The 22,150-nt window shown below is 38.9% G+C and overlaps 1 protein-coding gene across 6 annotated transcripts in view; it reads left to right on the top strand.

Annotated features, from left to right (window-relative positions):
• Nucleotides 1–22,150, top strand: part of rbm19 (RNA binding motif protein 19) — a 308,924-nt gene that overhangs the window by 274,084 nt on the left and 12,690 nt on the right. Inside the window, exon 25 of one of the 6 annotated variants that reach the window (XM_068055150.1) lies at nucleotides 11,232–12,590. The exons of the other annotated variants lie outside the window; for them this stretch is intronic. The gene's annotated coding sequence lies outside the window, so the exon portion shown is untranslated. Of the gene's footprint in view, nucleotides 1–11,231; nucleotides 12,591–22,150 lie in introns of those variants that run through there. 6 annotated transcript variants of the gene reach the window in all.

Genomic DNA, 22,150 nt, shown 5'->3' with positions numbered 1-22,150 from the left:
GAGGCCTCGCCAGCAAAGCCCACGTCCTGAGAACAAATAAAAAAGGTTTGCATAATACAGGTAACCTTCCACATAAAACAGGTGCTCCAGACACCCATTTCAGCACCCTATCCAAGATGGCTCCAGGCGGAGCGCTAAAGTAAACAGGACACTGTTACCAAGCTCCATTTCCGAGGTGCTGTTCACCGATTTATGTTGGACAAAGAAAGTTAAAATTGGCCCAGAAATCTTTGTTAGTTACTTTTACTGATGTTTCTCTTTTGTCTTTAGTCCGTAGAACCTAGATTAGCATATTAAAAGTCTCATCCCACCTGAAGAAGGTAGGTGCTGTAGCAACCCAGGACAGGTCAAAAATTGTGTAGTCCAGTACAATATCAGAAACAAGACTCCAGTTACGTTACACTTCAGTTGGAACATAGTTCTTGATACTTTGGGGAACAAAACCCACATAATCACAAATACAGTTGGCACAATTCCTCCTCCCAACCCCACCCATTCATTGTTTAATCCAGTGCGCTCTCTTTACAAAATGCAGGAGCCAACGCATTATGGAATTTGTGGTCTGCATTATTTGAGAAACATCAGTAAAAGTAACTAACAAAGATTTCTGGGCCAATTTTAACTTTCTTTATCCAACATAAATGGGTAAACAGCACTTCAGAAATGGAGTTTGGTAACACTGTCCCATTTACTTCAGCACTCCGCCTGGGGCCATCTTGGGTAGGGTGTTGAAATGGGTGTCTGGAGCACCTGTTTTAACTACCATCCTGTTTTTGCCCGGCAGAAGCCTGGGAAAGTGACCCCCTTCAGATTGGCTTTGGCAGAATCCTCAGAGAAAGCTTTCCAGTCACAAAGATAAATAACGATATTGAATATAGCGAGCAACCACGATTTCTGTTGACTCAGGAGGGACATTTATCCTGGATAGGCCACTCAACACTTGATTACACCTGCACAGCACACTTTGCCCATTGGTACCTGAAAATTAAGGCTGAATCCTTTTAAACCGTGTAAGATACCAGTTAGCCTGAAAAAGGCTGGTGCTCCAGCTGCCCATTTCCAGGATGGGTCAAAAATAACAGTAGCTGGAACAGAAACAGCGGAAGTACTACAGTGTAGTTTTCAGAGAGTGCCCACTCCTGTCCGGTCGAGTCCCTGAAAATCATCTCACTTGCATCTGTCAGCAGCAGAGCTTTGGCACTGCCCTAGGAGGAAGCTATACAATCAGGAAGGTAAATCGGGCAGTGGAATTGTGAGGGGAGAAAATACAATTTTTCTCAAAGTATTTACTTAGCTCTGATTTTATTCTCCAGGAGACCACATCATTTAAGATGACAAACACTGAATGTATTTTCTGGTGGGCAGGCAGGAAATCAGATCAGTTAGTGCAGCCATAATTTGTCATTGCAGCCATTGGACTAATTCCTGATGGTGTATACTATTTATAACAAACACTGCTTGAACCTTAAGCATAGAAGAAACCATCTACACTACTTGATGTAATGCTGCTAAAAATCCAAATGATGGCACTGTTTCAATGTTTATCACCTATTTACTAATTTTTTTTTATCCAGCTGATTTTTAAAAAATCTATCATAGCTTGAAATATAAATTTTGTTTGTCACAAGTATCATAGTAACAGCATCAGCTATTAGAACTCTGAACTTTCAAACCTTACAGAAAGCTACTTTTAGTCTGCATGTTAGGACTGTGCCTCCCCTGTGTAAAATCCTTTGTTCGACTGTAAACCTTGTCCCAAGGTGTCTGTGTGTAAGCTCAGTGATATAATCAGTGGGTATATGCAGAGACTGCACACCTTGAGCCTGACAGTTTGCTTCCTGTGGAGACTATACACTAAACTACATATTGAGCACAATTCTGACCCTCATACTTTCTGTGCTTCCATATGAGCTGCTATTCCAGGAGCTTCAAAATATTTCTGCAATCCTGCTTCTTAAATGACACTTGAAATCTGTGTCTAGCTTTCCAACTGTTAGCAGTGCAGTGAACGAGCATTTATCTTAATGTTTGTAAATATATTGATCCAAGTCTGCTTTTTCATTTGAAGTGTTGTAGATATAGAACTGGATTTATCCTTCAAAATAAGCAATTTGATTAATAAATAAATTGATCATAAATAAATTTCACTTTGAAATAACTTAGTTTTCATGTGTACAAAGTGTCTATCCTGTAGAGATTTATAAGGATAATTTAATAGGGCTTATGTTTAGTTTTTAACCTCGCTGTTTCACCTATTTAATCTCACTACTGTGAGCTGTATTACTTCAACTCGCAGACCACAAGGATTTGGGCCTTAAAATGCTCAGCAATGCAGTAATGAAGTCTTGTTAGATCCTGCTATCTTTATGCTTCTGTTTGCAAACAACCCCTCCACTCTGTTCCTGCTAATTGAAGAACAAATCTGGAGTGCCTGGTTAGGGAATGCTTCTAAAACCTTGCCCAAGACCCCAATTTTCACGTGAATCGTAATGGTGAATATCACCAAGCCTGATTCTGTCCTTCAATGGCATCCACACGTGCTCCGTTCAGGTAAGTGAATGGATAGTGTTCAGGAGCAGGAACCAATTTTACCCTCCCTAACCCAAGGGTACTGTATGTAAATGTAGTGCCCTGCAGGTGAGATCAGCTGATTCACCTCAAACCAGGGACCACCTTGGCTTGCATATTTCAACAAACTCAGAGCTGTCAGGGAATCCTATGCAGATTAATTCATGGTAGGTATAGTAGGTCAGCAAATGGCCGTAGGGTATCAACTTGCACAGCAACGGGTACAAACAATCTTGCTGGTAAGCAAAATGTCTTCACCTACCATATCAAAAACTATAAAAAAATCAATTCTGCCTAAATAATTTTCTTGGATTCTTGACTACTGAAAGGCTTTTCCAGTTTTCAAAATGTATGTAGCTTCTCTTCCATGCTATGTGCAAACTGCTTTTATGCAAATTCCTAATTCTGAACAGTATAAAGTAAAATTACAGAAAATGAAAGCATGTGTTTCCTTCCTTGAGTTTTTTTAGATACCACTAATGCACAGTTTGTTGGTTACTGGTAACAGATTCGACATTTTGTTTCCTCTTTCTCTCCCTCACCATCCCCCATCACCTCCACCAATTAAACACTGCTTTTTAAACAATAAATAAACAGTTAAATATGTTGAGGTCATATTTTGGTTCAGAAATTATACTATGGTCTTTTTAAATGTTTCGGGCTCCTTTTTCATGAAGACACATTTACTTTACATTTGCTGTCCAGGGTTACTAGCTTTTATTTTCTACATTTAAACAATAATGCAATACTCCATCTGTTTTTTATCTGGAAATTGAGAATAAGCATTTCAATTTAAAAGCAAGCCTATCAAGTTGATTTGTATATCCTCGTAGGCAGCCAGAGCTCCACTGTTGTTGTTAGATCCTATCTTACAAAAATGAAGAAACACAACCAATTGCATCTTAATCTGGAAGTCCCAGTAGATTCTCGAATGGCATTTTTAATCTCTTGATCTTCATGTCCGTGGTTTTGGTTCCTGGTTTTGCAAAGGCAGGTGGCAACACTGATCTGCTTGTGAAAGAAGAAATTTGTGAAATGCCTCAATCGGAGATAGGAAGGGATAGAATCAAAGAATAGAATCATATATGCCAGTTACTCCCATTTTTTTGTTTATGGAATGTGGAAAACTGTGACAATACTGCATTTTAATTGCCCAGAAGGTAGGAGGAGTCTACCATATAGTGTAAGCCAGACTAGGTAGGGAGGGATGGTTCCCTTCACTGAAGAACATTAGTGAACAATCCAGCAGCTTTCATGGCACATATTCTGGGGCTAGTGTACAAATTGCAACATTAAATGAATTCACTTTCATAATCTGTCATGCTGGGATTTCAACATTCTGCCTCTAGGTTGCTAGTCCAGTACCATAACCCTGCCATACATATTATTGTGCATAATGAGGGTGTGTCTTATGCTAAAACGAATGTAAAATACTGTAGATGCTAGATATCTGAAAAAAATATAGAAACGCTGGAATCACTCAGCAGGTCAAGTAGCATCTGGGGAGAGAAACAGAGTAAACGTTTCAGATCGATGACCTTTCGTCAGAACTCTGTGCCTTACACTGGTCATCTTGCATGCTAGAGATGATGGTGTTGGGGATTGGAGTGATTTCTACTCCGCACTAAGATATTTCCTAATGTGCTCGCTGCTTCCCCATATTATTGTTTGCTAATTTCCTTTTGATTTTTTTATCTCCCAGGTGCATGGTATCCAAAATATTCTTTCTCTCTTGTGGGGCTGATCCTTAAAAATCCTCTGAATAGTAACAAATATCTCTAATAGTGTAAATTTCATGATCCACTATTCTAGCCCCACCACCCTGCCGCTATCAGAAACAAAGAATTTGTATTTATATAGCACTTTTCACAATCTTGGGATATTCCGATACATTTTACAGCCAATGAAGTAATTTTGAAATGCCATCACTGTTGTAATGTAGGAAAATGTGACAGGCAATTTGTTGGATGCAAGATCCCGCAAAAAGCAATGAAATAAATGACCAAATAATCTGCTTTAGTGATGTTAAGATGGATAAATGTTGGTTGGGACACTGAGAGAACTGCTCTCTTCTTTGCATAGTGCCATGGGATCTTGTATGTCCATCTGAGAGAGTAGATGAGGCCGCAGTTTAGCCTTGTATCTAAAAGACGGCACCTCAAACAGTACAGCAATTCCTCAGAATTGCACTGAAGTGTCAGCCTAGATTATGTGTTCATGTCTCTGGAGTGGGACCTGAACCAATGACTTTCTGAATAGACCTAATTGTCGTCTTGGTTTAGTCCTTGAGACATCTCAATGTTCATGACTTGTATTACATTTAAACGATACTCTTAGTTAGCCCTGTCTTGTCTCAGGTGTTGAACTGATGCTCACCAATTATTGCCAAGTTATCCTGCAAATTACATGCAAAATATTGTGGGTTTTGTTTCAAAGGAGTCTGCCTGAATACTGAAGCTGCTTTTTTATAATGAAAATAAGTGAAAATTGTGTTTTTTTTTTCATTCATAGAATGTGGGCATCACTGGCAATGTCTCAGCATTTATTGTCTATCCCTAATTGCCCTTGAGAACATGGTGGTAAGCCACCTTCTTAAACCGCTGCAGTCCTTGTGTAGATACACCCACAGTGCTGTTGGTGAAGGAGTGCCATGATTTTGACCCAGCGACAGTGAAGAAATCGCAATATTTTTCCAAATCAGGATGGTGTGTGACTTGGAGGGGAATTTGCAGGTTGTGGTGTTCCCATGCACTTGCTGCCCTTGTTCTTCTAGGTTGTAGAGGTCACAGGTTTGGAAGATGGTGTCAAAGGAACCTTGGTGAGTTGTTGCAGTGCAGCTTGTAGATGGTACACACTTCTGCCACTGCGCCAATGATGGAGGGAGGGAAGGTGGTGGATGGGGTGCCAATCGAGTGGGCTGCTTTGACCTGGATAGTTTTGAGTTTCTAGAGTGTTGTTGGAGCTGCACTCATCCAGGCAAGTGGGGAGTATTCAATCACACTCCTGACTTCTGCCTTGTAGTTGGTGAACAGGCTTAGGAGAGTCAAGACATGAGTTATTCATGACAGAATTCCCAGCTTCTGACCTGTTCTTATAACCATAATATTTATGTGGCTGATCCAGTTAAATTTCTGGTCAATGGTGACCCCCAGAATGTTGGTGGGGGATTCAGCAGTGGTAATTCTGTTGAATGTCAAGGGGAGATGGTTAGATTCTCGCTAGTTGGAGATGGTCATTGGCTTTGTTATCTGGTTTGTGGTGGGAAAGAAACCTAAACATTTAACTGTTGAGTTTTCTCAGTCAGTGAGCGCTGAGGAGAGAATATTCACTTAAATTCGTAATATTCCAAATATTGTGGATAGGTTATCTTTGAACCAGGAAAATCAAAGGGACATCCATGGTTTTAGATTTTGGCCTTCCTTACTTACATAAAGCCACCTTGGAGTGATCACCTTCAGTTATAGTCTCCTGGTATCATTGCAAATCACATTGTGTTGGCTCCATTGCAAGATGCTTAATTCAGTAAAATTTATTTTAGTCAAGCATTCTGCAAGATCAAGATGAAGATTGTGTATGGAATTTATTAAGTATATTGATTAAATCACTGGCCCAACAGCTGAAATACTAATGCTTCACTTGGAGAGCATTTAATTGACTAGTGTACAGTTGTAGGCATGGGCTGATTGGACCATCTTCCTAGTGTCATCATATAATTGTATGCATCCAGATTATCAAAAGAAATTTAACTGAGCCTCATACCATGCCCTGTTAGCCTTCTTGAAATATGTTCTTATCTCCTGCCGAACGAACAAATTTCAAGTTGTAGAAGGAAGTACAACTCTGACACCCTGCCCAGTCCTCACCTAATAGATTGTTTGTTAAAAGGGTAAGATTATTGTGCTTCATACTAAGCTTTGACTCAATACATTACAGCTATGAATGTTGCTTTGCAAGTCTGTTCTTGTTTTGAAGTTGGAGTTGCTTGATCCCACATCCCTGGATAATCCAGGCTTGTTGAAGAGGGTGAACACATTAACCACTCATTAGAGAATTCTTTTGCATATGGTCTCCTTTTTAAGTTTATGGTCTTGAAAATTCTATAATTTCATGGAAGACCTCTGTTTGAAATGCGTATCATAATGATTGACTCGTCATATGGCATGGAGCATAAGGCACTCCTGTAACCACACCCTAAGTACTCCCACATATTGGCAGTATACCTGTGGCCCAAAAGGCTACTGATCCCTTTTTTAATCCAGTATTTCGCAAACTGCAGAATAATGTTCTCTGACATTATTTGAGAAAATATGTCGCCATTGTAGATAGGACTAAACATCTCTCGCAATTTGTGTGTACTTGTAAAAGCAAAAGAAAACTAGGTGCCCTAGTATCGAAGCAGTGATTGGTATTGTCCCATTTATCAGCTGGCAGGGCATGATGGCCTTGGATTCATTAAAGGGCAGTAGCCATTTGATGACACCACAAATTCCTGCAAAGCACTCTTTGCAGTTTCTTGAATTAGGGTATTGAAGTCGTGACCTTGCAAGAGGATATGCAGTCTGACTGTGCTGCCTTTACATCAGCTATTGCATGAGAATTTACTCTTAAAATATTGACACTCTATGTTATTCATGTACAAATCAGGCAAACACAGATTTACTGTTAAACATGAAAATCCAGAAGTTGCTGTCAGAGGTGCACTGCTCTGTCATAAGCTGGAAGAAAATGGCATCTTATTGTCTGGCTTCCCATTTAAATGTATTGAGCACTGTGAAGTTCCTGTGCTGATGCTGTAGATATGGGCTTGTCCAATTCAGTCTAAGTACCCTGTTTAACAGCGTGATGAGCCTTAATTACTGCCAAACAACCTCTCTGGCACTGAAAATTAACTTTTGCCTGTGTGGAATCTCAACCCTTCAACTTTAAATTGTTGAAGATTTTTTCTTGTCTTTTTTTCCTCTCTCTTAATCCAGTCTTTTCCCCCCTCTATTTCACTTCCTTTACCTGATTTGACATTGAATTTACTATTCCAACTTACACTTCCTATTTCACACTCTGCACCTTTTAATTACTAATTCTTCAGTCTGATCGGTTAAGGCGATACACATTTGCTTGCCCCGTTTACACAGGTCCCTCTAGAGGTTGTTGTACTATTTTGATGTCCCACTTGCAGCAACTTGTGCAAGAGATCATGGAAATTTAACGAACAAGGGAAAGTCTCTTTCATCGATTAAATTCTGGTCCATTATTTTCCCCCAGTACTGGATCATAATCTATCTTATCTCAAGTGTTATTTTTCGGTAATAATTATAATCATTCTTTAAATACAGTTATATCCACATGCCATGCCTTCCATCTTTTGTTTTGGACGAATGGTTATTTACTGTTAATATAATGGCCCCTGGTGTGTGCCGTATTTAATAGTGCTGGTTACCTGTTACGTAAGTAGTTGGTTTACATAGTTCAGTTATAAATGTTTTGTTTTTTAACCTTATTTCCGGGTTAAGGTATTTTATTTATTTTATTTTATTTAGAGATACAGCACTGAAACAAGCCCTTCGGCCCACCGAGTCTGTGCCGACTATCAACCACCCATCTATACTAATGCTATACTAATTCCATATTCCAACCACATCCCCATCTGTCCCTATATTTCCCTACCACCTACCTATACTAGGGGCAATTTATAATGGCCAATTTACCTATCAACCTGCAAGTCTTTGGCATGTGGGAGGAAACCGGAGCACCCGGAGGAAACCCACGCAGACACAAGGAGAACTTGCAAACTCCACACAGGCAGTACCCAGAATTGAACCCGGGTCGCTGGAGCTGTGAGGCTGCGGTGCTAACCACTGCGCCACTGTGCCTTTCCGGTCACTCATAATGCAGTCTGACCACCTCCAGGCGCTTACCCGTTGTCTCTCGAGATAAGGAGGCCAAAGAAAGATAATGCAGAAAGAAGAAAATAGTATGTTACTGCCCAAAAGTATCTTTAGATTAGATTAGAGATACAGCACTGAAACAGGCCCTTCGGCCCACCGAGTCTGTGCCGAACATCAATCACCCATTTATACTAATCCTACACTAATCCCATATTCCTACCAAACATCCCCACCTATCCCTACCACCTACCTATACTAGTGACAATTTATAATGGCCAATTTACCTATCAACCTGCAAGTCTTTTGGCTTGTGGGAGGAAACCGGAGCACCCGGAGAAAACCCACGCAGACACAGGGAGAACTTGCAAACTCCACACAGGCAGTACCCGGAATCGAACCCGGGTCCCTGGAGCTGTGAGGCTGCGGTGCTAACCACTGTGCCGCCCAGTGCACAGTGGTTCGCAAACTGAAGTCCACAAAATAATGTGACCAGGACTCGTTGCTATGGTGAGAGTTGGGCTCACGCTGTTGGCAGTGTCCTGATGGTAGAAAAGCTGTACCCCAGGCAGAGTATGAAGGGGTACACCTGAATACAGTGCCTGTTTTCTATCAGGAGCCACCGAGCTTTATCCCACTCCAAGAAGGTGTCACGTGGTGAAGTATTTAACAGACAGGCATGTTGCTGAACCTGTAAGGTTACCTTTCAGTTGGAGGTAGATAAAAGTTTTTACATCGCCAGTCACATCAATGTTCACTATATCAGACAGCCCTAACAAAATGTCATGCCAGCCCCTTTAACAGGACACCGATGAGCATTCAGAAATATAAATGTGAAAGGCATTATAATTTAGATGGGGGGGTGGGGGGGGGGTCCATGCTTACTAATTCATTTTGAAAGGGGTCCTTCAACAAAAAAAAGTTTGAGAACCACTGCCTTAAAGGGACAATTATCCCTTGTAATTATTACTGGTTGATTAGGCAACCTACCAATAGGAAGGATACCTTCCTTCAGAGGATGATAACTATAATTCCTTAAGGCAAGTTTCCTACTTTTTACTCCAGTAAAATTTCCAACTCCTGCAAATAGAGTTGAAGCCTGTTACTTGGAATGTTCTAATGGAAACTAAATTGCCCTATTTTGTTGTCTGTAATTAAGTGAAAGCTATCAAGACTGATTTAAATATACTGAGAATCAAATGATGCCTGGGAAAATATCCCTCATAAAGGAATGTCTTCATTAATTACATCCCTGTTAACTGGTTTCAAGTATCCTGTGGACTTTGTAAACAAAACTGAGGTGAAGGATAGGGAAATTGTACATTTATGTAGGTACTTCAATTTAATATTTTTCTGTATCAACTTTCATCATTCAGTTATTTTTTAAACCTGATTTCACCAGGTTTTCAACTTAAAACAAATTCATTAGTGAAAGATTTTTCAACTTTCAAAACAAATTACATTGCTTCTTTCAGCTAGCACATGCATTTTTTTTCAATAAACATCAAGTACTAATATATATGTATAAAGAAAATGATTACTATACACATACCATTTCTGAACCAAGATGAAGACACAAATTTTGACTAGGTCTCTGTGTAACATAGTTGCAAAATGGATAAGAGGCAGTTGGTGAAAGTGATGCAAATTGCTTCGTTTTCTAGTTTCTTCTGCCTCAATAAAGTGCATTGCTCCTGTTCAGCACCTCACCAGTCAGCCCCTATAGAGCAAGGAACTTGGGAGGAATGACAGCAGAAAACCTCCATTCCAACACTGCACACCAATGCACAAGTTAACTGCATCACTGATCCATCTGGAACAGTTGTTCATTTCTAACCTTCCTTTTATGGTAAATTCAATCCTATTTATTGTCCATTTTGATGGCAAAAATTATTCTATAGCCCACAATCTTTGTGAACAGAATTTATTTCAAAAAGCAATATAAGAAGGAATTGAAGAATGGGTGTCATACTTTGATGGCCTGTAGTTGATTAAGAAGCAAAATTCAGAGGATGATGTTGGCACCAACTACAGCTTTCTCTGGTCCATAATGCTGAGAATTCTGTGATGGTATATAATTTGATTGTTAATTTTGATAACATTTAGGTGTCACCAGCATTAATACCTCCCTTTTCTAATCTAGGGTAATTTCAAAATGTGACATAATTTGTACACCCTATAACAGGTTAACTGCACTGTCATCACTGAACGCTGACACTAAGTTTCATGTGTGCTCAGTGGTGCACTTGTGCTCCAGGTGCTGTCATCTGTACTCCATCATTACTGAAAGTGCCTGGCCTGCTGCAGGCTGCTGCCCACTCATCCAGAGCTTTTGGCAGAACAACACCAAGGTTTTAGCTCAGCAGTGGACAACCCATGGTTTGGATTTAAAATATGAAAACCAATTGCAGTATTTTTAATAATCACTCATTGCATTACCTTTTTGAGCAGGCCCCCACCCATGCTTCAACGTTTACTGATATCTAATTATCTAATAATAAATATTTAATCAAACAAATTATATTTTTTGTCCAAGTGATTGCTTATTAATAATCTGGTTCATGCTAGATGAGAAATGAAACTACTTCAGCCACAAAGTATGCTATGTAAAGTCTAAATTGTGGAAACCTGTTTAAATATTTCTAAGCTTTATTTATTTTTACATTTTTTCAATTTAAGGAAAATACTTTGTTCAAAAATAACCAAATCAAATTATTTTAAGAATTGACAAGTTTGAGAGTTTTAACATTTTGCCTTTCTTCTTCCTTTGATGCGAAATATTAGTACACATTTTGAAGGACACAATAGATTATGGTAAAAGGAAAATTAGAAGTATCAATCCAAGTTCCCCAACTTCATCTCCACCGCCTACAAGGCACAAGTCATGCTTATGATGGAATACTCTCCACTTGCTTGCGTATGTGCAATGGGTGCAGTTATACCAACATTCAAGAAGCTCAACACCATCTAGGACAATACAGTCCACTTGATCTGCAGCCCATTCGAATACCTCGAGAAACAGCCACTCCGTCCACTACCAGCATACGGTGGCACTGTGTATACTATCTACAGAATGCATTGCCACAATTCAGCAAGGCCTCTTTGACAGCACCTCCAAACCTGTGACTTCCACCACCTAGAAGGACAAGGGCAGCAGATGAATTGGAACACCATAACACACCATCCCAACTTGGACATATATTGCGACTCCTTCATCTTCACGAAGTCAAAATCCTGGGATGCCTGCCTAACAGCAATATGGGAGAACCTTCACCACATGGACTACAGCAGTTCAAGAAGGTGGCTCCGGCTTATCACTTCATCACAGCAATGTCTCTGGGTTTGAAAGTCAGGCATTTCCCTACAGAGATAATGGCAGAGAAAATTTGAGAGAGCATTTATCCTAAGACCATAGTGTGCACTTATTGGAAGCCAGTTATACAGCAGCAGCAACAAAGTCGCGGGACCAGGTTACTTGCCTTTTCAACTGGGGATAAGGTGCATCAAGGGGAAGGAAGGAGAATATCAGCAACTGAAAGGAGACATCTAAATCACATTCACTGTCACATTTTCCACAATATACTGGATTGGTGGGATTGAACTGGGCTTTCAAAGTTGGGCTTAACCCAACAACCTTGTAATTGGCATTGTAGCCACCTTGTTTGTTTTAGTGTTTCAGCTTATTTAAATGTCAACCTTGGAGGAATTATTGGATCAATCATATTAAACAAAACCACTGGACCCCTAAGTCTTTTTAAGGAAAGCCTATTCAGTCAAAACTCCCATTGTCCCTATTTACTGCCTGTTAAGACAAAGTGTTTTTATAAATGTGTGTATTAATCTGTGAAAGAATTCCTGATTACTAATATGCAAGATTGATATTGGGCAGCAAATCAAGGATCATTCTAATTTGGCAAAACGATAGATACAACGGGCCAGTGAGATCTCAAGGTAAAAATGAAGATCGTGATAATTTACAGTGATTTAAACTTTTCTTCACGTGCTCCTTTATGATTTGTGGTTTACAATAATTTCTGAAGTCAAGATAATTGTTTAAAAGCTGAAAATGTTAATATAGAACGTTAATTCCCAAAGAACAGTTTTGACAAATTTTGTAAATGTGTTTCAAATTCAAAAGCTACTCAGAGAATGTTTATATATTTTTAATAAATTTCACTTTGAAGTAACATAGACTGATGGGTTATGCTTGTCATATTTGTTATTTGGAGCAAGTCAAAGTTCCTGACTTAATTTTGCAGAGGCAAATTAACAGAATAAATAAGCAGTGTTTACTTCCGTTTTCTTTTATTTGTGATCAGCCTTCTAAATGTTATACTTGAAAATAACTTCTGCAACCTTACAAGGTCATCTGAAGCTATCACTTCAAAGCAGTGCTCTTCCATTTGTGTCTTATACTCATTTACATAAGAGGTGTTAGGCTTGCTAAAGAACACATTTCCTATTGCACATGCTTAGTCAACAATAATATTGTACATTTAGAATACATAGAATATACAACACAGAAACATCCATTTGGTCCAACCATGCTGGCATTTATGCCCCACTCAAGCTTCGTCCCATCCTTCCACATCTAACTCTATCAACTTAACTCTCTATTCACTTCTCCTTCATATGCTTACCTAACCTCCCTTTAAATGCATTTATACCATTCACCTCGGCCACTCCCTGTGGTAGGGAGTGCTGCATTCTCATTGCTGTCTGGATAAAGAAGTTTTTTTTGAATTTCCTATTTGATTTCTTGGTGACTGTCATATTGATGGCCTCTGGTTTTTCTCTTCCCCACAAGTGGAAACACTCTCTATGTGCCTACTTTATCAAAACATTTCAAATTTTGAAGACCTCTATTACGTCACCCCTTATCTTTCTCTTTTCAAAAGAGACCCAGGCTGTTTATCCTTCCCTAATATGTATAACCTCACATTTCTGGTATCGTCCTTGTAAATTATTTTTCCACCCTTTCCAGTGCCTGTATATCCTTTTTATAATATGGCAACCAGAACGGTACAGGATAGACGAAGTATGGTTTAGCCAAGGCTCTATACATGGTTAGCATGACTTCTCTAACTTTCAAGTCTATCCCTCTGTCAGTAAACCCCAGTGTTTGGTTTGCTTCAGTTATTGCCTTATTAACCTGCGCAGCAATTTCACCAGGTTCAGGCCCGTATTTAGTTTTGATCAAACTGCACGTCTCATGGCCTAAATCTGGATTTCAGTTTGCTATGCTATTCTAGATATTGTAATATCAACTTCACTGGGGCAACTCAACTAAAAATAAAGGGCAAAATTATGGCTCACTGAAATTATGTATGTTGTGGCAATATCCACAATATAGTACTGTGATAGCTTTTGCAATGCCAACAGTGGTCAGTAAAGAGTTAATCCCTCCAAAAAAAATTAATTGATGCATTTTGCTGTGAGCAAGTATTTGTCAGAGGAAGTTATTATTTTAGTACACTGCTTTTGAATGTTTTTGAATTGTTGTTGGCATTGGTTCAGTTACATTACCCAGGTCTGCTGACAGCTGATTTTCCAGTATGTAAAACAGCATTTGCAGTTAGCTCTGTAGATGTGGTCAGTGTGTAACACAGCAGCGGCTGAGCAGACCGATTATACCGCCAGAATAGTCAGCAGTGAGATAGCAGACAAAACATCTGTGTCTCATTTTCATATCTAGCTAAATAAAATGACACAAAAACACACAAGCAGACTCGGGGGTAGCTGCGTGTTTCTCCTGGGAATGAGAAAAGCATGTTGGAGAGATGCAGGTTATCAGAGAACCATGAAGACAATAATATAACCTGACACATTTGAAATGAGACACCAGTTGTCATGGCAACGGCTCACGTGGGAGTAGATCTCGAGAGACAGCTATGAGATGTAGTATAAATGATGTTTGATTAGAACTTAAATCATTTAGGCTCAGGGAAGATGGGCCTTTTGTCAGCATGGAACCTTGGGTCACTTGTAAAGCGACTGGGCCTGAACGTATTAGCCTTACACGTGGTCCTGGGGGTGAAAGGGCATGCAGACTGATTAGTTTGCCCTTCTCCACTTAGTTTTTCATCACCTTCTGAGTACTAAAGCATCATTTCTATACCAAAAGCCACTTCACATGTAAAGAGACCATTTACTCTTGATAATAGAAGTACTGTTAACAATTTGAAATTTGGAATATTGAGTTGCTTAATGTAGTATTGTTTCGTGTGGTTTCATGTTGTAAAAGCTTTCCTACATGTTATACTTTTGTGCAGCAATATAAAATGTTCTGAAATAGTTGAGGAAGTGGACAACACTGGTCCTTCCCTCATAACATAAAAATAAATCCCATTGCAATGTGCATACAATATTTCGGTCATTGTAATTTAAACTTTAGAGGCGTTGAATATCTTTTAAGTTCTGCTTTGTTGCACACAGAGAACAACTATTATTCATCTTATTTGAAACAAAATTCTGGCAGCATCTCCAATTTGCAATTAATGTAGTTGCAGTTTATTTTCTGTTTTCCTCCAGGCTGCTGGAAATTGCATGTTTCTTTTATTTGGTGGCAGCAAGTGCAGAAATGTAGCGTGTGCAGCGCTTGCCTGAAGGGCCGTGTCATTTGCAGTGTTTCTAGTAATGAATCCTGGATCTGGGCTCTCTTAGACAAATGACCTGTGGCCTAGCGGCCGTTTGTGGACCCAAATGATTTTGTCAGCTGTCACTTTGTAGCCAGAAAAATGTCAAAGCCTGTGGACAAGTGCTGCATGAAGGAATTTCCACCTTCCATTAAATTTTCTGTGCTAAATAAGCCCTAGTTATCTTATAACCAGTGTGATCCTAGATTAGAAAATTCCTTTGAGGTCCAGCATACAGACTTAACTTCTTACTTTGTATTAATTTTCTATTAACGCTTAGAGGATTAGGCATTGTATTATCATCTGATTCCTGTTTATACAGCAGGGTAAGGGTTAAGGGCTTATAGAAGGTTACATGTTTAACTGGCAGTGACTTTTCTTAAAATAAAAGTGATTCAATTGTATTCCAATTATCACTTATCTATATTTTCAGTGCAATTTTTTGTCATTGTTTTATATTTGTTTATATGCTGTTTTATCATTCTCTTTGCACTCAAATTCCTCCATGTCCTAATTTCTCCATGTCCTATTTTTAGTGCATGGTTGAACAAGTTTACATTAAATTCCTGTCGACTCTTTTTCATCACATTTAGCACACAGGTAAAATTAAACCCGCATGTGTTTGTATAACTGCTAAATTTTTTTTTAAAGTGCTGGGTACTAGAACATAGTCGGTAAAAGGCCAAATATCTGTAGATATCTTGAACTCTGGAGATTATTTCTGACCACTTCAAACAGGTAACAGGTGATCCTCTTGAAGGTTTGCAAAACGTTCTTTAAACTAAGGGAATCAAAGCTTCATTTGTGTTTGTTTAATTAGCAAAAAGAAACTTTTAATTAGCATTGACAAACTTGCTCATGTAGTTATCAAACATTAGTATTTTGCACACCTGGTTGGTGAATTTGCAGAATGCAATGCAGGCAATTCCTGTAATGAAGAGCAGACTAAATATTCTTATTTAATAAAAGTTGAAAGGAGACAGCTTTTTATTAAACTAATGTATTTGTACTAAACCCAAGCTTTTTAAACCGTGTTAGTTTCTTCATCTGATTAACTTGCTGTACCGTGTACTATAAATTATGTAAGTTGACGTCAACCAAATATTCCATTGGTCTTGTTAAATTCATTCCATAATTCAAAGTTCAGTTCAGCGAAGGACTAGATCGCGTAGTGAACGGCGCACTTACTTTACACTTCTGGTTTCAAATCCATTCTCATTGATGAGATGGAAGTCTTTCCTACTCTATTGACTGTATCACTTTGAACAGTCTCAATCCAGTTCCAATTGGTATGAGCCCTCAGCACAGAACAGCTTAAAGTTCAGTTTTGATTCGAATCTCAGACATGAGGAACTGTAAAGATGATGAGTGTAGCAAAAAGAAAAATTCACACTGGGTGCGACCAGGCTTCTGAAGCTGGGGTTCCAGTGAGGAGTTGAAGAGTAGAGGAAACGTTATTCTGCATCAGACCATGCTGTACCTAATGTGGGAGTGCTTGGTGCCAATATAGGATATGCAAAACAAAATAGTTTTCCATTCCCAGAATTGGCATCTGTCACCTGATTGAGCATGGAAACAAAATTGGTTTGATTTTTATTGTACTAATTATAATTACTAATATTTTGGCGGGATATCAGGAAAAGTGCTCACTGTGACACTATGCAACAAAGCTAAACAATGATTCCATATTCACTCCCAGCTCTTACCTTAAAATAGTGAAGATGAGGCCATATGAAGCAATAGGAAATATAAAAATATAATGTGTCCAGTGATACTTTTTTCTCAGGTGCCAGAATAGAAATGATTTATCAATGATACAAAATGGATAGCGTAAAGTATGACACCAGCAATATGCTGGGGAAAAAGCCATCCAGTGATATCAAAAGTACTGAATTCATGCAATTCAAGGTCATAAGTTACGGAAACTTGATATTGCTCTAGTTTACTGAAAAATAAATCAATTTTTTTCACATTTCTTAATTCTTCCAATTTTCTTCACTCCTCCGCTGAAGGCAATGATTCTTATTGACACATGTTTATACTGGTGCCAGCAGCCCACTAATGTCTCACCTATGACTTTTCACCTGAGACTAGGTGGTAAGTGTTGCCAGCCTGTTTAACAATGTAGGACATCACATCCACGCCCAATTGTAATCATTCCTCATCCAATATTCACGCGCACACGTGCGCATGCACCCACACGTACGTGCGCCCTCTCTCTCTCTCTCTCTCTCCCCTCTCCCCCCCCCTCCCCTCCCCCAGTGATCATCATTGGATAACAGCAAAATGTGGCAAATCTTATTTTCCTGCTTAGTCCAGAAACATTGAAGAGAATTGTACCAAGACTAAGATTCAGCATGGACCAGGTGTTAAATCTGGTACTTTTTGATCTTTATGATTTAGTGTTAAGTCACAAGATGTCAAGTCATTGATATCATGGTTTGTCCTATACCTATTAAAATCTAACAGCTCACTGTAAGGATTTCTACGTGTCATAATTTGAAATTCAAAATTCTTGATCATATCGCTCATTTAATAGTTGCAGTTGTATAGCACAACTATATGATAGATTAACATTTCACATTTTTAAGCTACAGTTTTCTGAATTTCCTTTATTTTGTAAGGGATATATGACATCAATCCTATAATCTTTGAATACAATTATTTCCTGCATGTGTCTCATGCAAAATTCCGATAAGTAGACCTCAAAAAATACATAGAAGCACCTTAGAAATGATACTCGCCCTATTTTTTCTCTATTCATTTTTGTGCTAAATCTGCGTGCGTGTGCACAGGCAGAAGGAGGATGGGTTGAAAAATCATGCAGTTAACCCTTCCAATATTTTATTGCCTGTGCAGCAAATGTAGAAAAATCACATTGGGATGTGTATAAATTGGGTAATGTTCAGTGAAATTGAGGTTCACATTGTACATCCATTTAAAGAATTTATTTAAAATCTAGAATCGTTTTCTTCTATATGCATGAAAATACTTATTCAAATATGAATATCTGGGCCGAGCAGGCCCCCCTACCCCCTCACCCGCACCCCCAACACACACACATCCAGTTAGTTAAGGGACTGAACAGTGCAGACCAGGAAATTCCCAGGTTCAATCTGTAATCTATGCTCAGTTAATAATTTTAGCCAGGGCATTAAGAGAGACACTACATTTGGCTCAGTCCCCTGGACTAGGAGCAAAAAATCAGCCAGGCTTCCCACTCCTAATAGTTATCCAATCCTAACTATCCCCCTGTAGTCGAATAGTCTGCCTATACTCCATTTTGGCCGCAACCTACTTTTGCAGAACAACCACTTCGGTAAAGTACAGAAGAATAGCTGGCACTGGTGGAATGGTATCTCTACAAAGAATGTCTTCATCACCACTGGGAAAAAATTAGCAGAAGAAGAGAGAAAAGGTTTCTTGCCATCAATTGGATGCTAATGGGAACTGAGCATGTAGTCAAAATACTCAAAGTACGTATTGACCATCCAGTGTAATTTGTTGGAGCTCATTATAGTGCTGTTCACAATCTGTTTGACAGGTCCATCAAATCATTCTCCATTATAAAACTTTGGAGGTGCAGAAAACTGCTCAGTGGACTGCACAAACTGCTTACACTGCTGATTCGGGAGCCAGATCAAACCATTCACTTTCACTGTGATCCATATGCATCAGATAACAAACGTTCACTTCCAGACCACTGTTTAGTGCTGTGCGATGGGTTTGATCAGTGAGTTTAACTCAACTGCTGTTGACAGTGATTCATGGACAAGGCAAACTACTGATTTGCTGATATGAGCCTTCACTGCACAAAATGATGTGCATCACAGATCTGTATGAGAATTCTTTAAGTCCTGCAAGCAATAGCAGGTTTTGGTGCACTTGAACATTAGTTGTTCTCTAGAAGTGCTGAAATCATGTTGGCATGTAAATTTTCCTACTGTCTGCCAGATGTTTGCCAACTAGACTGTACTAAGATGTTCATCCATATCACTGGTATAAAAGACTGGCAATATGCCAGTGAAGCCGCTCTGCTTTTGGGAGACAATTTTTTTTCCTCCTTCCAGAATTTCAGTGGCTGGGGCTTAACCCTTCAACCTCAACTTATTGTCTGTGATGTAAAGCTCTTGTTGCATCATTTCTAAAGAATAAAAGGTATTGTTGCAGTTTAGGTTTTAAACCCCATTTCTGTTATAACCGTTGTACCACACCCTTTGCAAGTGAGCTGCACCTCTGTTGATGGTTTTGTAGCCCAGAATCTGCAGTTACCTTTTTGCAGTAACTATGCATAGAATTTACATAGGATTCCAACTACTTATTCTATCACTTCAAGCACAGAAAGGTCATCAGCCAGACTTGACTTGCAGAAAGTAAAATTCATTTGCATTTTGTGTACAAATTAAACAGATTAGGGAAAATCATTTGTTGTTACACCACATCCTGTAATTTTGAATCTACAGAGAAACCTCTCATTTTTCACTTCACATTCAATTTTAATCAGCATATTTTAAAGCACTTGTGTTCTGAGCCCCTCTGCCCATCCAAGAATGAAGGAAATTACCAGCTGGTTACTGTAAAAATTGCAGGTATATTCAGCAGGCACTTCATTTACCAGCACATCAAGGCAGGCTGAGTTTTAAATAGTGCCCGTGAGCTCAGCACTTGCTGATGGTAATTGAAGATCAGAACAAAGCAATATACTGAACAGCACAAAACAATATAGTAATAAATAAAATATGTAAATTCCAATAGAACATCAGTTTATGATTGCTTTTTCTTTCTGTAATCTTTTAAAAGTTTCTGAAACCATCCTGCCTCTCAGAATCTAGTTTGTTGGAATCTGAGTTCTCGCTTTCTATCTCTCTCATGCTTATCAACAGAGAACTTCAGCTTACAAAACCAAGTTTTCCTTAAAAGTGGGACTGTCAATCTACTGTGATAAAAAAGCAACAATGTTATGTTAAGATATGACAAAAGAGCAGACTTCATATTCTCTATGTTAAAATGCAGTATTAAAGGTCCTGCTGCTACTGATGCTTGCAATACAGTTCTAAAGGCACACCATACAGTACTGAGATTTAACCTATAGTAAAGTAATTCGAAGATAGGAACAGGAGTAGGCCGTTCAATCCCTCAGCCCGTTCACCATTCAGTTAGATCATAGCTGATCTGTACCTCAACCCCATTTACCTGCCTTTGCTCCATATTCCTTGACTAGCAAAGATCTATCGATCTTAGTCTTGAAAGTTTCAATTAACCCAGAATCTCAGTCTTTTGGAAAGCGTTCTAGATTTCTGCTAGCCTCTGTGTGAAGAAATGCTTGCTGATATCACTTCCAATTGGCTGGCTCTAACTTTAAGGTTATGGCCCCAACTGCATTTCGTTCACTAGAGGAATTGGTTCCTCTTTAATTATCCTATTGAATCCTTTTATCATTCTAAACACCTCAATTAGATCACTCCTCAATCTTCTATAATCGAGGGATTATAAGCCAAATTTGTGCAATCTGTCATCCTAGTTTAACCCTATTGGCCGCAGCATCATTCTGGTGAATCTGCACTGAACCCACTCTTAGGCCATATATCCTTCTTGAGGTACAGTGCCCAGAGCTGATTACAGTACTAGAGTACTCTGGCCAAGGCTCTGTATAATGGAAGCACAGTTTACTTGTCTTTATATTCCAACCCCATGAGATAAAGGCAAACATTCCATCAGCCTTTTTGTACCTGTCCACTAGGTTTCTTGTACTTTTTTTAGATAGAAACAGAGGAGGGTATTAGCTCTTTGCCTGAATTTAAGTCCTTCTCATGGCTAATTTTAAAGATTTACACTACACTGTTTTCTTTTTATATTCTGTAAATTATAATTGTCCAGTACTTTTTTGAATGCTGTAATCATTTAACCTTCCAAATTCTGATAGTGTAAATCATTTTTGTTCTTGGCATGTGGGCACCACATCCTTTAAGAATGGAAATTGAAAGGAAAATGGATTTCTGTGTTTGAATCGAGTGGGAATGAGTGCAGAAGCAAAAGGATGATTTTGTACCAAGGCAAGTTGTGAAACTAAGTTCAATAAATCTGGTAATTTGAGGGTTAGCACCAAAAAATGGCCATGGTATATATTTCCTATCCCTATTTTGCCATGAGAATATTGAGTCAACTACATCATGTGAGACACATGCAGGGCAGACCGGGTAGGGCTGACAGATTCCTTTCCCTATTCATGAACTAGAGGATTTTTCTGACAATGTACCATGGTCATTTTTTGGTGCTAGCCCTCAAATTGCCAGATTTATTGAACTTAGTTTCATAACTTGCCATGGTACAAAATCATCCTTTTGCTTCTGCACTCATTCCCACTCGATTCAAACACGGAAATCCATTTTCCTTTCAATTTCAATTCTTAAAGGACTTTTTAACCTGACCACTGACTTTGAAGAATTTCAGTTTTTGCACGCCTAGATCCCTGTGCTCAACTACTTTTTAAAAAATACTATTTTAAGTAAATTTTCCTTCGTTAGGCTTGTTTCCAAAATCTATTCCATCAAACTATTCTCTATATTCTGCATCTGACACTTGCTCATTCTCCTAGTCTGTTCATCATGTAGTCTCCTGCATTCATCCTTACTGTTTGTTACTGTCCCCAGTTGGCATTGTAAGTAATTTCTGATATCCACTTGTGCGTGCACGTGTGTACAGATGTGTGTTTGTGCATATGTATAGCTGCATGTGTGTATCCACATCTGTTCGCATATATGGATATGTATGCGTGTATACTACTGCTGTATATGGAAAACAGCACGTGACAGGAGGAAAAGAACTGATAGCACATAACTGTGTGTGACCATTTGTCATTTTTTCTTGAATCTCTGTCACCAGCTATCATTTATTTCAATTCTAGGTTTAACTGGGTCTTAAAATAAGTCTAGTCTATACATACCTTCAACTTTATAGCTGATCCTTGTGCACATCTGTGGAGATTTGATATTGGATAGTTCTGACATTGATCATCTTTAGGATAGGAAAAGGGAATACTGTTGGTGTACTCTTACAATAAAATACATT

Source organism: Heterodontus francisci, chromosome 23, assembly GCF_036365525.1.
Source record: "Heterodontus francisci isolate sHetFra1 chromosome 23, sHetFra1.hap1, whole genome shotgun sequence".
In the NCBI taxonomy this organism is placed as follows: domain Eukaryota; kingdom Metazoa; phylum Chordata; class Chondrichthyes; order Heterodontiformes; family Heterodontidae; genus Heterodontus; species Heterodontus francisci.
This window is presented reverse-complemented; position numbering and strand designations above follow the sequence as displayed.